Below are 15189 nucleotides of genomic sequence, written 5' to 3'. Positions count from 1 at the left end.
TGTCCCTTCCATGTTCTAGATCCATGCATTCAGCTACACACACACGGTACGGGTGTGTGTAGTGCGTGTGTGCGCACGGGCACGCACACACGCACCCTGTCCCTTCCATGTTCTAGAGCCAGCTATGCACACAGTAACTGCCAACTTGGTTAATAGACATACAAACACGTATGCACACGCACACGCACACACACACACACACACACACACACACACACACACACACACACACACACACACACATGATATCTTGGCACAGTGAACTTTACCAGCTTACTTTGAACTGCAATTATCTTCACACAAATATATCACCACTTACTGTGTTTGTCAGAGATAGAAGAATGCCTGTACCAGGCTTAGGGTCCCATATCTCTCCAAGAGTTACAGCCATAGTTTATGTAACATTTAGCACTTTAGAGAATTGGAAGGCTAGATTTGAACAAATTCAATGGAGAAAAAAAAGGTTTTTACATTTATAAAAGTACATTTAGGAATATAATTTAAATTTGTCACCAATCATGTTCATAATATAAGCATAACCACTTTGACCCTGGCATCCCTATTTTGGTCATGTCATTATAAAAATGTTCAACTTTTACATTTTTTTGAAAATGCTTAGACATTTTATTTTTGTTAAAAATGCCACACATTTTTAAGATCCATTTTTTTTATCGAATATTTGAGAAAAAAGGGCTTAAATAGTTAACATCAAAGGCTTGCTGGGGTAAAAGAACCGGTGCACTCACAGTACAACTTTATGAAACATCATGGAGATGAATGATACATCTCTTTGGCCTACATACCATAGTGTGACGAATGGATGTCACCTGATCATGCTGTTAGGAGGAATTGGTGTACACTTCAAGTTAGGGCTGGGCCATATGGACAATCAAATATTGTTCAGCAAATAATGTGTGTCAATATGTATAGTGGGGTTTGACTATTGGTGAGCTAGAACAATCAGTCAAGATAAAATTTGTGAAATGACATAACTGTACTGCAATGGAGTCTGTAAAACCAGGCAACACTTATGCCATATCACAATATTATGATACCCAAAATCCCAGATGATATCTTGTCTCATATCACAATATCCTTTATCTTGCCCAGCCCCTTTTCAAGTGAGCCTAGATCCACAATAATAATTGATCTACTAAAACAACAAAAAATTAGAATATTTTTAAATTTGTGTACTAAATTGATATCCTGGGTTAACCACTTTAACCACCCTATTCAGAAATGCGTCACAATGTGATGCGTTGTGAGCTTGAAGGTCGGCTATTTAAAAAAATGTACATTTTTGATACAATTTTATATTCAACTTTTGTATGCAACACGCCATCTGGGAGGTCAGAAGACAAAGCAGTGTATCGCCTACAGCTGGTAGACATTCAGTATGTTGCTCAAAGATACTCATCAGAACAGGCATTCCTGTTACAAGATGGTCTCTCAATCACTAAAACAGATTAAGTAAAACAGTGCAACTGACTGAAGAAAATAATAAATGTCAAGAGAATGAGAACAGCGGGGAGGTTGGTTTGAGGAAATAAGCGCAGTGAGAAGGGTGCGAGAACAACCCATGTGGTGAGTAGCCACAGCATGTCACTTGACAAGAGATAATTTTGGTGCTTTCCACCCACAGACAGACTGCAGCATTTCCCAGATTGCAGTATTTGATCACTTTGGCAGTAGTACTACAGTATTCTATTTACTGACTCTACGGCAACCCCATCAGTCCCACCGGGATTCCCCAACACAATGAAGAATCGATATGTTTCACTGATTTCACAACGTTTCTGAAGTTATAGCAGGATGATTAGAAATGTAAGAGCACTAGTATTTCGACTGAAGGGTTTTAGTCATCCCAGTGACAGTTGTGAAAAACCAAACCCAAACTCAAACTCACAACCAATGACAGATGTCTGTATCCTGCCTCTTTTACCGTTTATTACATGGGCGTAGGAAGCACTTAAAATGTGGGTGGGACATCTAACTGAGGGGGGGGGGGGGTGTACTGCAACTACCCCTATCATCCATGGTTTCATAATCAGTAATGTTTGTAGGACACATCAACAACATTAATCACCATAGGCATGTAACCGGATTCCCAAGTCAAATAACACAGTTTCAGAGTGCAACATTGCGAAGCTGAGCTCTCTTGTTTTCAGAGCTATCATTTTGATGGAGATACATTTATAATGATAATAATACATACAATTTATATAGTGCTTTTCTAAATACAAAAACAACAGAAACAGAACACACACAAAAAAATAGAAGGTACAAAATGGGAATTTGGATTAGGATTAAGGTGGGTTTTGAGTGTGGTTTTAAACGTGGCGAGGGTGGGGGCAGCTGAGCTGGGAGTGAGTTCCATAGGGTGGGGGGGGGCGGAAAATGAGAACGCCCTGTCACCCAAGGTTCGTTTCTTTGTCCTGGGGATATCTAGGAGATTGGCATCACCCGACTTGAGGGAGCAGGAGGGGGCGTGGCGTTTGAGGAGTTCAGAGAGGTAGAGGGGAGCCTGGTTGTTAACCCATTTAGACCTGGAACTGTCATTTTTAGATTTGAGCTAAAAAGCATTATTTTACACTTTGGGCTATTCAAAAATAGCAGATATACAAGCTCATAGCGCAGCACCGAGTGCCACGCAGTGTGTCTGAGATGCAGTGGAGTACAAGTTTTAAGTACAAGTAAGACGCGCAAACGCGGGAAGCGAACGCAAAAAAAAATATTTTAAAAAAAGTAACCAATATATATATATATTTTTAAAACCAAAACAAACTTTGGCGCGCCTCCTTCCGCTGCGTTCGCAATCAAGACATTTGCATACTCAAGTAAAATTAAGCACAGTACTTGAGTGAATGTACTTGGTTACTTTCCGCCACTGCCAGACACTCAGGCAGTGCCTATATATCATTTGTCGCTGTCGGGAAATCTGTATTGTACATCTCGTATGTTATATATTCAAATTCAGAAATAGTATAAGTAGCAGATGCAAAGTGACCTGGGCCAGTCAGTGTCCTTACTCAAGGTCACGTCATCTGTGGGTTGTGAGGGAGGGTGGGTAGTGAGTGTTGCTCAGTCACTTCCTCACGAAGATGGGTTCCTTTCTGACCACAAGCAGACTCCTCTAACCGTTAGTCTATTGCTGCTCCTGAACGATGGCATGTAATAGTGCTGTCCTTGTAGTACCTACATCCCCAACTCAAATTTCAGTTCAGTTTTTTTCCGTTTAATGCCAATTAAGTTATTCTGCAAGCATGCAGGCACAATAAAGGTTCATGAATTGGTCCTACAGCAGCAACAGTTAGCATAACTGTAGTGTAGTATATACAGAGACGTATACAAAAGGACCTCATAACAGCATAGTCCAAAACACAATGTTATAGTATAGGAATAAATGTATACGTCATGTCAAATACATGTCAGGTAGTTTGCTGTTAACCAAGGCATCCTACAACAATTTTAACTACTTAACCACTATACTCTTTATGCTTTATGAAAATTGCGGAGATTTATTGAATAAATAAAAAATATTTATTCAAATATTTTTCAATATATATCAAAACTATATCGATATATCTATCTCAATTTGGGGGTTCTTGACATGACAATGTTTGATAACCGTGTTATGAATGTGAATCTAGAGAAGGTGGTTTGATTCTTCATGATTTTATATATCAAGGTATTACAATACCTATTCAAATGATTAAATAAACTCCCAAATTCCAACAATCCTCAACATTTCATGCCTAATCTTAACCCTGCCCGAACTTTATTTGGGTGGTGTTATTGTCTGTACAATGTCTGCTTCATTGTCTTGTTCCCACGTGAATCCCTTTGTGTAATCTATAATTAATTATAACTTTATTTAGATAAAGCAACACATACCGATCCACAGTAGCCTGAAGCACAACAATTGAACTGGGACTTGTTTTCATAGTTGTGAAATGACATGCGAACACGTTGGGTCACTTCCCTTAAAGTTGCTCACATGAATGCATGTGTGTGCACAAACACACACATGCGCTCATGTGTACACGTGTGCACACGCACACGCACACGCACACACACACACACACACACACACACCAGTAAGGGAAAATCAAGGCAGGTATTTCCCTAGCTTTTGACTCTCATGATACACACAGTAAACATAGCAACTGTACAAATTCATGTAGCTAACTGTACCAAGGTGATAGTGTGGGGCGACGAGCGCGCACGCACGCACGCACGCACGCACGCACGCACGCACGCACGCACGCACACACACACACACACACACACACACACACACACACACACACACACACACACACACACACACAATTAGTATGGTGATAGCCTTATCTATATTTACAAGAGGCTCTGCACATAAAATATAAAGTTTTCTTTTAACTCCCTTAGTGTAATTTATTCATTATTGGCACATACACAAGTGACGTTTGGAGCTAATGCTCTTCTTCAGACTTGCAAGTGCAGATCTACAAGCTCACATCTTGCTAAGTTGCGATTTCTTTTATGTAAGAGAAAAATACATTTGAAAAGGTCAACCTGATAATGAATGACATGCCCAAAATAGAGATGCAGGTCACAGTGGTTAAGGGAGTTACAGTGTGCTTTCTTTATGCTTTCATTGCTGCATGTCTTCAGTAGGTCCAGCACCTGCTTTAAACAGTATTCCGGAGTTGCATGACTAGTCTAGTGCACTATGCATTGTTTTCAGTTTTAAACAGTATTGTTATACTGTGGTATTGCTACTTTTATTTAAGTAAAGAAATTAGTAAATTATTAACTATAATGTTTCTTCTCTGGCAATTGGGTTGGTCGGTTACACAGTGCTAGAGCTAAAATTAAAGACTGCATGTAAAGTTTAGAGACGTAGTAGCTACATTTATTCTTCAGCAGATATCTCAGTTACAACAAGATACCTGACAGTGAAGTTTCTATGAGTGGTATTCACAACAATCTCTATTTGGCTCATTAGCTCAAGTTGGCTGGTTGACAACAAGGAGTAGTTAATGTCCCAGTTAGACCCCGTGTATTTCATATAGTTTTTTTTTTTTTTTCATAATATGAATTAGATTTTTATTTTGTAGGTAACTGCTGTATAATCATAAGATTACACTCAAGGATATGCTTTATCTTCATAAGTACACCCCGGAGAGTGATACGGCTTAAAGGATTTGCAGATACAGACACAGAAATGTTGGGCCAGATTTGATACAGTGGCTACAATCTCTGCTCTACCAGTTTTGGAGTTTCATTAAAGGGCGACTTCACCCATTTTCAACCTATCTTCATATAATTGGTCCTCATTAATGCTCATGATAAAATGGTAAAAAATAAATCTACTCGGTCTGTGTCTCATAGGAGGGCTGTTGGACCCGCCTACCAGCATCATCATTATTATAGGCAGTTTCTTTTTTTTTTTTTCAAACAAGATTTTTAAAAAAAAATCTATTTGTATTAAAGTGAGAACAATGGCGGGTTTCTGAACTGTCAACAGCCGAGACACAGGCCGTGATGACAACATTTGTACCATATTATAAAGAGCATTAGTGAGGACCAATTATATGAAGCTAGGTTGAAAATGGGTGAAGTCATCCCAAGTAAAATGCATGTGAAAAAGCAGAGGTATCTCAAGCTTTGTTAATCAAAACACCCTGCGGCTATATTTCAGGTCAGCCTTAATGAGTAAAGTCGGGGACAAAATAATGACGACAGTCAGGAATGTATTAATTAAAAAAAGGAAAATAAATTCTGTTTCTAAATGACTGGGTTGTTTGTTAGGACATGTAAGTCAAGTCAGTTGTATTTGTTTAGAACATTTCATTCAAAATAAACTCAATGTGCTCACACTGGAAGACAAAACACAAAACAAAAATGAGGTTTTATGGAACTTGCATAGTTGAGCGTCCTCTGGTACATAAATATGCAGTACAGACATATTGTGCTGTTAGTCACATGAGTACAAACTAACAGCACAATACAAAGTTTCACATAGCTTTGTGGCTCAACAATAAAGAAGTGCAAACAGATGTGCCAAGTACATTACCCCCCCAAAAAGGCATTTCTACACTCCACCCATCCACATGAAAACATTTATGTCCTCCTACCCACCCCCACAACAACTCACACACACACAAACAAACACGCCGCCGTTACAGCAATGCCACTCACTCACGCACCCCAGTGAGGTGCCCCCAATGGACGGAGGGTCTCCATCCTACTCCTCCCATTCAACAACCCCGCTGACAGGCGCCGCTCCCAGTCCGTGGGAGCCACAGAGATCGCCCGCTTCCCTCCCATCACCGTCGAGCCAACAATGTCCCATGTCTATTCATGCCTTTACTGTAAACCAGCAAAGGCCACAAAAACTGTGGTCACATAGCAACATTGCACTTCAAGTTCATGGCATAATCACAGATTTGGCTTAACAAGTCACAATAGCAGACTGGGTACAGCAACACATGACAATATCAAAGCAGCAGCGTCTTCTCCAAATATAGCCACAGAGACCAAAACCTCTTCTTTTTATACAGCCCTGCCAGCTGCAAATGTCTTGCTTCCGGCCTGTGCACATGCACCAGGCTACCAATAAAGACTGGAAGCCTACAGTACATTGATACCCAAGCTGTGAGGCTGCATTCAAGAGAGGTTCATATTTCAGCAGCTTAGTTAACCGCTTTCAACCTGGTGTCCCTATCTTGAACATGCCATATAGGTTAAAACGTTAAATCAAAATAGCGAAAATCATTGGTCTACTGTACATGCTTCACAACGCGTCGCGATGCAAAGCGTTGTGAAGTTTGTAGATTGGTTGTTGGTGCATTTTGATAAATAAAATAATAAAACTAAAATAAACTACAAGAGGGTGTGTGTTATCGTGATTAGAAAATTAAAGTTAAGTATCTGGCGAATTGGCAGCAGGGGGTGTAAATGTTTACATATGATGAATGTACTTTTTTCATAGAAAAGTGATAGAATATAATGCCCTTCATTAACAGATCACTAGTTCTGTCATGGTGTGCTACTGTACGTACAGTAAAATAGCAGGTAAAAAGAAAAGCCATGGATGTGTCATGGATTCAGTTACCTGATCTATTTTCCCTGTACAGTAAACCACTCCAGTGTCATTGTTATCTCCAGCTGCCGAAGGCGGGGCGACATATAATGTTTTCCCCCGTGCGTCTGTCTGTCTGTCTGTCTGTCTGTCTGTCTGTCTGTCTGTCTGTCTGTCTGTCTGTCTGTCTGTCTGTCTGTCTGTCTGGCTGGCTAATCTGGCAAACCACTGAAACAATCAGTAGCAAAGCTTTTGTGCATGGTGTCATCCCAGGAAGACAATACCTGAATATTCGTCCATTCCGTCAGCAACAAGTATGTTATTTTTAATAGTTTTGTGAATGCATTAACACAGATCTACCGTCCCTTCTGACTACAATAGGAAGGAGAGGCCCATGATCATGTCATTTACCCTACCTTTAGTTTAGAGTTAGGGATAGGGTTATATAAGATTACATTCCGGCACCAGTTTTACAATTCTTCAGACAAATATAGACACATACATTCAGTGACAAGCACACACACAAAAAACAAGATACACTGAACACAGTTAAAGGGGTAGTTCACTGTAAAACACTTCTGGGGCCAGTGTTTTAAAGTGGAAAAATACCCCTTTAGCTATGGCACCCGTGCAAGTGGCCTGGCTAAACAAATAGAGACAGAGAGACTGCAGCACTGCACGGGATGGAACGTTTGTCCTGAGTCCCGCATAAACATAACAATATACTGTATTTCAATAGTCATGAGAGGGAGACAGACAGACTCTAACAGACAGAACTAACCTGGTCTCAACAAAAGCTAAATAGGCTCTAAAGTGAAGGTGAACTACAACTGCACATGCTAAGAGAATGGCCTAGTCTAGATGCTGCCCATAAATACATGTTCAAGCACTGCATCAAGTAAGGACACAAATTTAATTTACAAGTGTCTTTGCATATCAACTGCTGGCAGAGATCTAGTTGTGTTCTGTGTACAGTACTGCATGTCCATGAGGGTCCTATGGGCAAGTGTGCACGTTTGTAGGTATTCACAGCAATAAGTGGCTGTTGCCCTCACTGCGACATAATATGTCGCAGTGATACCCTGTCATTAACTGACCCATATTATGGGTCAGTTAATGACACTCTCAAGTGGCATACCCTAAACCACGGCTGAACCAGTTTTCCACTGGTTTCCTCCTGAACTCCACAAAGTAAGGGGGCGATCACACCGAGATGAATCGCTAGAAACGTGTCAAAAGCAAAGCTATTGTTTTCCTATGGTACTATAGCCTGGTGTGCACTCCTCTCTTTCATCACATTTGTCTAGTGGTTTCTTGTGGTTAAACTTTCTTTTTTTAAATATTTTCAGCTTTTCAGCACGAGGCGCAAAGTCGCACTGCTCCTTCCTGTTTAGATGCCGGTAGATGTGGTGGGAACTGAGACAGACAATGGCAAATGCAGACACATTTTTATTTTCGAATAGATATAAACTCAAGACTCAAAGTGTGCTTGAATCAATTTCTTTCCTGTGATTCATTATTTGATTATTTGTTACGCCCACAGGTCTGCTCCACAGGTAAACCAAGCTATTTTGCCTGATGTGCTTTATTGCCACAAGCAGAACCAACAGTAACATAAAACCATACATATTGGCAGCAATCTTTGTTCCTATAGTATTGCAATGACAAAGCGGAGACCACTGTTTAACAGTGTGCTTACGCTCTCGAGTCTGGGTTAAGTTAACACTGAGGATTTTTACTGTGCTGATCGGTACAATGCCTTGCTTTTTTTTAAAATATTACTTCTACAGATTTTGTCCAAACATGAAGCAAATCGGTACATACCTTTTTACAAAGCTTTTGCTTAGTCTTACCCCCTTGTCTTTTACTCTATGCCTTAATTAGTTGTTATTCTACCTTTTACCCCAAGAAGGGTCTTATGTTGTTGCTGAATGTTTTTTTGTTTTGCCTTTGCTATTTTTATGCTATTGTTTTTAAAGCCTGTTGCACTTTGTGATTTGCAAAAACGTATTATTATTATCATTATTATCATTAATTAGCATACTCTTAACTCATTCAGTGCCAAGCTTATTTATGGAATTTTGGCCACAGCCAAAATTCATTGTAAAAAAAAAGTGCTTAGGAGCCGAGATACAGCCTTTTTCAGTAAGAAGTTTAACAAAGAGTGAATGGAGCAGCAAATCTTCAAAATCATCATATCTTGGGTTCTGAACATGTTTTTCCAAAAAAAACAAAAAAACATTTAGATTTTTTTTTTTTTTCATGACGTATTCTAAACGTCATGTGGCGCTCAGGGCGTCAGGCCACGTGACGTCTTAGACGTCATGTGGCACTGAATGAGTTAAAATGCCTTGAAGCCCTAACATGCTAGATATTCTATAAAAACGCTTCAGTAGACAACCTTTCAGTATGAGCAGAAGTCAGCTGTCAGGGCTCTCACCCACACCAACCTCTGGCAGTACATCACCCCCACCCTCATCCACCAGCACTTACACTAGCTTCCAGTTAAATTCTGCATCAGTCCTCCTCCTCAGCTACAAATCTCCATGCCCTTGCTTGCCCCCCAGTATGTATCTTATCTCCTCCATCAATACAATCCATCAGGGAACTTGCGGCCCTCAGACAGGGGTTTCCTATCCACCCCCGCATCAGCTTGTGAACTTTTGGCCACAGAGCTTTCAGTGTGCCAGTCTCCACCCTCTGGAACTCTCTCCCGACAGAGATCTGCTAATGCTGCCCAGGCACATTTAAGTCAGCCATGAAAAAGTTAAAAAATATTTCATTTTTTGGTTTTATTTGTTTATTTGTACTTTGTTTTTTAAAGTGTCCTTGGGTCTGTTGAAAGGCTCTGTAAAAATACAAGGTATAATATTATTATTTTACACATGCTTATTGAGCATATACATTTGTAGCCCTTTTGGTTTATTCCTTTACAAGACAGTGCATCTAAGGCAAGGTACGTGAGAACATGTTAATGTCTATCTTGTCGTGTCCCCTCGGCGGTGAGGTTAGGTCACGCTGAAGTATATCAAAGCAAGCGTGGTGAAGTATGAAACTTGTCTTAAGGGCCTGTTTTGACGGTTGTGAGAATTGGGGAGTCAGCCAAGAACTGCTTCAGACAGCTGGAAGTATAAAAACTAGTAGAGTAGTTTCTGTTAACGGCTTCCCCCTGGTGTCCTTATTTTGGGCATGTCATTTTGGTCATGGTCCCTGTCAGTGCCCTTGTGTTTGTCTATGTTTTTTCTGCGTATGGGCGTGTATGGCTGTGTGTGTGTGTGCACAGGCCAGATCGTTGTACATCCTGCTGTGGTAGTAGGCTAACGCTTAAACCAGTTTATTCCTAGTGAAACTATTCTTAGTGAATTGTAGTTTTTCCAGTGAAACCCTTTAGTTTTTTGCTCCTTGTTTTTGCCTTCAACTCACTCTTGTCTTGTGCCTCAGAATCCATACCCACCTGCTCTGTTGCCTGCCTGCCAGTTGCCTTGCCGTGTCAGCTTGCCAGCTAGCTCATCACGTCCCCTCGAGGCCCACAACATTTTGCCCTATTTGCTCCCATGCGTGAATAAAAAAGTCACGTTCTGAGCCTGTAGATATTATATATGTAGGTATTTTTGCTATATAGGGTACAATTAAGTATGAGCAAGTAGTTAAACAACATTATAGACATGGCCAGAGAGACAGGTTTGGTAATGTCCCTCCCATGTACACAATTTCCACTTGCACATAAGATATCTATCTAGCAGGGCTTTTAGACTCTTTAGTCAGTCATACTGTATATTTCAGTTAACTAGCGAATGGCAGCAAAAAGCTATTAAAGCTTAACTTACATTTCAGAAGTGAGCATAATGGGTCTTCATTGCTGTAAAAGGTGAGGCCTTAACTCTATTCTCTGTGACAGTTCATGGAGTTACCAGTGTGGTATATTAAAATAGCATAGTTCTAGAAATGCCTGATATGAACACAAAAAAGGACTTACAGGGCCGGGTTTGAACCACACAAAGAACAGACCTAGAGACACTCATCCCCCGCAGGATGTCACACACCGAAATCTCTGATGATTAATGAGTCATTTAAACAGCACATGGTCTTTGTACTTACATACATGCATCCATATATAATATCATATACCATTATACACTAATATACCAGTAGCCATTTTGTAATGCCCTCACATTACAATATAATACCGCTCTATTCAGGCGCGAGTTTGCTAAACACACTAATATCTGATTTAGGACTAGGCAAGAGGCGTTCCCCCGCAAACTTTGGTATTCTGGGGCACCTCCCAGAAGGTCTATATGTACTCACGTTGGCTGTTATTGTTCTATTTCCACCATTCTAACAGATTCCAGGGGTATGTAAACATCTCTGAAGTAGCTCCATTTAGTTTCCTCTGAAGTGAAGCCTCTCAAACCCAGATACATACCCAGATGCCGAGATAAGGCACATTCTTTTGGAAACCCAGATGTCCAGTTTACTGATGATTCTCAGAGGTCATCTGACCTTAGTTGACCGCTAGATCTCAATCAGGATCTTTTTTTTTTTTTTTTTATCATAGGATCATCATAGAGGTGACAGGGCATGGCCTTGTGCAAGCACACACTAACCCAGTTGTTCTCTAACTTTTTCATGCCAAGGAGTAAGGGTCCCCCAAATGTATTTGGCCACAGAAACCCTTCAGAATAAATGATTTTGCCAGGGATACTCCATACAAGGTTTGTGTTGTTAAAATCTTTCAAAAAATATTCCGACGTTTTCAAAAGTTTTCAAGACTTTTTTTTTTTTGGCTTTTTGTGAGCTTGTAGATCGGCTATTTTCAAATAGCCAGTGTATATAGGGTTAAAGTGGTTAAACAGATGTTGAGACTATATGAACAAATTTTGCTGCGGACCCCGTGGAACCCCCTCAAGGACCCCTGCGGATCCACAGACCCAACTTTGAGAATCACATGCACTAACCAAAGACCTGAGAAATAAGAATGAAATAAATGCACGGTCATAAACATACTAGTCTCACAGCCAGATGATTGGGGCTCTCCGCCAAGAGAAATGTCTTGGAGACAAATCTAGGACTAGATTAGAACAACGACCATAATGCATAATGCTTTGGAAGCCAATCCTGATATCGTTCCCTCCCAATATGAAGGCCCGTCCTAAAGTCTTTGCAATGGTTCTGCTCTGCAGTTATGTTTTTAAATCTCTGAATTGTTTCAGACTGTTCTAGCCCCTACATTACATTTTAGATGTCACCAGACGTTTACATAAAATGTTGCCAAAGATAAGGCAGTGATAAGCACAATTAATAATAAAGGCATAAAACATTGTGTCATCCACAAAAAGGGAATGGGCTTTGAAAATGGCCCAAAACTATGAAAAAAGGTAACAATAATGAAGCTCCTCGATTCTAATGCAGCAAAACACATATTAAAGCTATTGAGCTGTGCACAGTTCATCCAGCAGCTTAAAAGTAAGGAACACAAAAAGAGTAGAGTTTTTCCTCAGGGAGCTTTTTACACCCTGGCTCCTAGGGGCCAAGCTGTCTGGAAAAGGGTCTGTGTGTGTGAGTCTGTCTGTGTCACTGGGACTCCTTTCACAAACCACTGGACAAACCACAAATCCAGCCTGACAGCGTGTCGCGGGTTCGACTCCCGATCCCGACGGCCTTTGCTGTGTGTCACCCCCCTCATCTCTCTCCCCATTTCCTGTCAGCCTACTTTCCTCTCAAATAAAGGCAGAAAAAGCTCCAAAAATATATTTAAAAAAAATAATAATAATAACATTGTGCATGCTGCCAGAGGCCAAGGAAGCAACTCCCCAAATTGTATGTTTACATTCTTCTGTCCTCCACTAGTCCCTGCAGGGTGCTGCTGCTACACCAGAATGTCGTGCAGTACCAAACATCAACCAGAACGAGCATGTTACCGACAACCATCTGCATAGGGGGGATATGAAGGTTGAGTGGGAAGCACCCAGGAGAATGAGGCTGACTGGGTCACTGCCAAAGACACCAGGGGAGCTCCTCCCACCCACCAAACCTCAGCCAATTTACACATCTTATACTACTTAGAGAAAATAAGTCAGCCCTTCCGGTGGTTTTCACTGGTGTAACTGATGTCAGTCCATTGTTTCGGTATCCACAAAACAACAACATATCACATGCCACCAGAACACTAGCCACAACGTGCGCGCTTCATTTACACATAGTTTTGTTTACTTTTCATTGCTCACTACACATTTGCCTCTTTGGAGCATAATCATTTTCGTCCAACACCATTTCGCCACATTAGCAACCACACCGGAAGGGGAAAACCTTTAGCACACCATTTAGCGTTAGCCAAAAGCCTCATAGTAGGCTACTTACACATTATGTCTTTGCAGCCACCGCGGTCATGTCCCTATTGCCAACACAGTCACGCTAATATGTCCGTCATTTAAGTGCCATGTACATCCCAAACAAGACATTATTACCCACACTATCGTCTTGACGTCTATTCTGTGTGACCAAAACTGAGGTTGGCACATTCTGCGAGAGAAACAAGCACCCAGGTCTATGAAAAGAATCCCAAAAAAAAGATCCATTCGCCCTTCAAACACATACATTGACAATGAATTGCATACCAAGGATCTCAATGGAAACAACACCACAAGGACTTTCTGGATGGACCTTTTACACAAAGTATTTGAGATGTAAATGTGATATTCATATTTATATTTGAAAACAGCCGATCTAAGCTCACAACGCCTCACGATAAGCAACTGCACTTCAAAATATTAACCACTTATCCTCTTACAATGACTCGGTTTAGAACGTGAGATTTCCTACCTCATTGTAGCATGGTGGTACTATTAATTTATTATTGGATGCGCATATGATGCACAACTCCACTTGCAGGAGTCACGAGAGACTCCTCATAATAACACATGCACTTCCATGTCCACATTAAGACAAGCGGTCAGTCACAACACTTTCACAGTAACAAGCCCTGTTTGGATTGGATTTAAGCATCAGCTGCAGCAGATTGAATGGGAGTTCCCTACCTGTTGGCTGAAAAAAAAAGGATCATAATGGATTCCATTGGTTGCCGTTTTGGGTGAGTCCAACGAGCAGCACCCCTATAAAATACAATCCATGACCCACACAGATCCTCTTCTATGCGCCAGCGGCCAGTGGACAGGTCCATATAGACCCCTTAACAGACAACGTCACACTGATAAGAACCAGTATGCGCGCAACCAGTATGCGCGCAATGAAACCCATTCTGTCAGGTCTCGCTAGGACGCGCCTCACTAGCCAACACACAAGAGGGGGTTGGGGTGCGCTGAAACGTTTCGCGTTTCAGCGCACCCCAAAACAACAGGTTGGGATTTGATTGCGTGAAACAATCACCTGTGCGTCCAGTCGCAATGTTAGTAAACAAATAATTGCAAGTAATCTATATAGAACCAAATAGTCCCGCTCCATTTGGTTCCGTCGGAACCGGATGCTAAGCAACATGCCCTTTAAATTATTAACCACCTGTGTGTTTCCTTGAGCAAGACTCTTCACCCCTAATTGCTCCCCGGGCGCCAATGGAGGGAGAAGGCTGCCCACTGCTCCTAGTTGTTATAGGATGGGTTGAAAGCAGAGGACGAATTTCACGCTATGGGCATATATATACATATATACACATAATGTGACAAAATAACACCCCAAAGGAGTGGGGACTATTCTATTCTATAATCACTCTGTTTAGCAACAACATAACACCTTCCGCTATATATATATATATATATATATATCATCTTATAACAATAACAATAACAATATTCTTATTGATCATATACATATAATGCAGCATCATATATTTCATTAACATTAAGATCATGATAAAAAATAGTAATCCTACAAACCAACATGAAAGATAAATTGTGATACTATCGTGGATCGTCATTCTGCCTCACAAACAAACGTGATATGCTATTTTGCCATCAGCATGCCCATATATGGGCACATTGGCATATAGTCATGACATCAGGGATCTGACTAATAAGTACTGCCAAATACAGAGATCTCCAGAATGGCCTTAAAAGGGACAAGGACTGACAGACACACACATCTCCATATATGCCTATATCTGTTAG

The sequence above is a fragment of the Gymnoscopelus microlampas genome, assembly GCF_963454915.1.
Source record: "Gymnoscopelus microlampas genome assembly, chromosome: 12".
NCBI lineage: Eukaryota > Metazoa > Chordata > Actinopteri > Myctophiformes > Myctophidae > Gymnoscopelus > Gymnoscopelus microlampas.
The sequence above is the reverse complement of the archived record's forward strand: the minus strand, read 5'-3'. Positions refer to the sequence as shown.